The 3,467-nt window shown below is 31.6% G+C and overlaps 1 non-coding gene across 1 annotated transcript; it reads right to left on the bottom strand.

Moving 5' to 3' along the window:
* Positions 1-2,357: 2,357 nt before the first annotated feature.
* Positions 2,358-2,464, bottom strand: LOC133799032 (small nucleolar RNA R71). Its single transcript, XR_009876241.1, has one exon. It is a non-coding gene; the product is annotated as a small nucleolar RNA R71 (small nucleolar RNA).
* Between the last annotated feature and the right edge of the window lie 1,003 nt (positions 2,465-3,467).

Genomic DNA, 3,467 nt, shown 5'->3' with positions numbered 1-3,467 from the left:
TTCCTATCCAAGCTGCTCCTAGGTACTCACACCAAGATCTTCCACAACGTTATCTACACCTCAAGAAGTGTGTGGGCACTTAAAGAATAAAGGATGGTTAATTTCTAATTCTACTTGATGTACTCAACACATGAGATCAAGAGAATAAGCCTCAAATTGGTTCTATATCTTTTTTAGGGAGAGATAGAAAAGTATCGTTCTATTTTTTTTTACAGAGCGAACAACTGTCTTCTTTTTATTTTCTAATAAGTCTTACTTAAAAAGAAAATATTTAAATTTAAAAAATAAATCTGTAACCAATTTACAATTTATCGTTTAATTAATTAATTATCTTATTAATGAAAATATCCAAAAACTAACTTTTGAATTTTCCATTAATTAATTAATTAAATAAATAACATTGAAAAACTATCCCTGAAAAATTATGCAGTACAGGTCACACATAGTGCATGGACTATGTGTGGTCGTGTATCACCCTATATTTTAAGGATATTTGATTTTTCTATTTTTATTTATTTATTTATTCAAACTACTTTGTCAGATAAAAATCTAACAACCTCATAATTAATTCAAATTTGAATTCAAATTTAAATTAAATATCTTTTTAACTAATTATCAAATATAATTAATTATTTGAATAAATATCAATCTTTTAAATTCAAATCCAGTTTGAACTTATCAGATTATTATCTCCCACTCAAATAAAGATATTTAATTAATTCTACCGATAATAATTAATTAAAACCAATAATAATTTTGAAATTAAATATTTAATTTATTATAATTTCAGAAATTATAATTAATTAATAATTTAATATAATTTTTAAATTAATTTAATTATTTAATATAATTTCAAAAATTATATATTAATTAATTTTTTTAATTACAACTAATTTGTAATTAATTAATTGATCACTATTATCACATAATTGCATATTTGGCCCGAAGAACAAATTTCTTCTTAAATATGTCTTTCAACCATTTTTCTTTTTATATCAACTCTTACCTTGAATCGTATTGATAAAGCCGCTGTGGGGACCTATGGACCTATAATTCCAAGCTCCAATAAATTTGAGATTATTAATTAAACTCTTTAATTAAATAATCTTAATTTATTAATCTCATGATTATTACAGTATAAATATGAGACTGCACTCTTGTAATTATAAACATTTCATTTACTGAGTACTTTATAAAATAAAGCGTCCATTGATATAATCATTACATACAAATTAACCCTCTAATAATGGTTCATAATTAATCGGGAATAAAATTACCGTTTTACCCTTTTAATTATATCTTGCTTCCTTAAGTACCATTGACTTTACTAGTGAAGGTTAATTCATAACTAAATTATGAATTTGAGCTCAATAGCCTTTTCAGTCCCAAAAGTCAACCCTTAAGAGACCCATTATTCAATCTCTTACGAGAAGGTTTAGATTCCATATCTGTATACTATGTCCCCAATAATTTACATTAATGAGTTCCCAAAACAAAAGTTTCTAGCATGATCATTCTGACAAACCCTAACGAGTGAATCAAAGAATTCATATAACATAAACATGAGTTCATTGTAACTTCAGGATTAAGATCTATTTGTATATGATCATCAGTTGATATATTTAATTAATACTTCGAAACGGTATTAACTAAGTATTAATAAACATATGTGGTCCAGTTTTATATATTCTCTACTATATAAAGCACCTCCACTAAAGTGTCCTACTACACTAGTGATCCGAGTCTAGATCACACGTATTCATAATACTAGTGGATCGTACTTGCAGTAATCAATATAAAGATTCCTTAACTTTATTTTATTGCGAACTATTCAAGTCCATTTATCTCAAACACAATCCTTCCGTACCAATACGTGTTTGAGATTACATATATGAACTTAGAAATTTTTCTGATATTTACATACTATTATCACAGAATAATATAGTCTATAAAATATATGCATAACAAATTCAATTTATTTATTTATTTCTTAAAATAAATGTCTACTACATATGCTTTCAGGGCACAATTCCCAACATTCCACGCCATCATGCATTATCTTCCCTCCTAATATGCCCGCATTATACTTTAAACCTGGCATGATTCAACTCTTGCCCACATTTCATGGAATGGAAAACGAAATCCCATACATGCATATTAGAGAATTCGAGGAGGTAGTAACCACGTTCTATAACCGAGCCGAAAATGTCGATTTTGTGTGACTAAAATTCTTTCCTTTCTCTTTGAAGGAGAAAGCCAAAAGCTAATTATACTCTTTGAGACCTAGGTCTATTGGCACATGGGAGGAAATGACCAAATCCTTTTTTCTGAAACACTTCCCCATCCACAAGACCAACAGTCTAAAACGACAAATTTCCACATTTTCCCAAAAGGACAATGAAACGTTATATAAAGTCTGGGAAAGATTCAAAGATCTGTTGAATCAGTGCCCGCACCATGGCTATGAGAACTGGTGTTTGGTCAGTTACTTCTATGAAAGCCTCAGGAGTCGTGAGCGCCAGTTTGTAGACATGCTATGAAATGGGGAATTCCTCCAAAAAGAGCCAGATGATGCTCTTGAATATCTCGAAGAAACTGCAAAAAAAAAATCTCACACTTGAACTGGTCCAAGTGCTACTGATAGCAACAACCGACACAAACCATCTGGGATCTATCAACTTCGAGAGGAGGATAGTGTTAACGCCTAACTCGAAGCTTTGAAAAAGCAATTTGGGGTGTTAATGACAAAAAATGGCCAAAAATCGCACATTATTGCTCAAGCAGAACCGCAAGAACCCTATTTTGATTGTGGAAGGACAAAGTATTTAGCTAAGGACTGCTTAGCTTTTAATGAAATGAGGGGGGTTTATGAGGAGCAATGCAATGCCTTAGGGGCATATAACAAGCCATTCTCCCATACGTACAACCCTGGTTGGAGAAACCACCCAAATTTCAGTTGGAGAGGTTCCAACCAAGCTCAATCGTCTAGAGGCCAATGGAGAAATAAGCAACAAGCTCAACAATCAAAGGTGTATTATGCACCTCAATACAATTCTCATCCACAATGAAATTCTCTCGAGAATACCCTTCATGCATTCATAGAGGAACAATCCAAATTAAATCGCCAAATGATGGAAGAAATCAAGGAAATGAAATGTCAATTCTAAAAATTGATTGAATCCTTGGCCATTCTGGAAAAAGGCAAACTTCCTACCCAACCAAAATTCAATGTGCAAGCCCAACACATGGCCCAATCTTTAAATTATAATGATCAAAATGCCAAGGAAGTAAATGCCATCACAACTAGAAGCGTTAAAACTCTGTAAGACCCACCCAGAAAATCCAACTCTCCTAGTACTCCAGAAGTTACTCCCAAAAATCCACCACTCAATGCCTCTCCAAAAGTACCATTTCTCCACACTTTGAAGCCTGTTGGGAAACTTCTTGATAACCGAGCTGAAATCCTT

The sequence above is a fragment of the Humulus lupulus genome, chromosome 8 (genome assembly GCF_963169125.1).
Source record: "Humulus lupulus chromosome 8, drHumLupu1.1, whole genome shotgun sequence".
In the NCBI taxonomy this organism is placed as follows: domain Eukaryota; kingdom Viridiplantae; phylum Streptophyta; class Magnoliopsida; order Rosales; family Cannabaceae; genus Humulus; species Humulus lupulus.
Note: the sequence above shows the minus strand (reverse complement) of the source record. Positions and strands in the feature narration are given on the sequence as shown.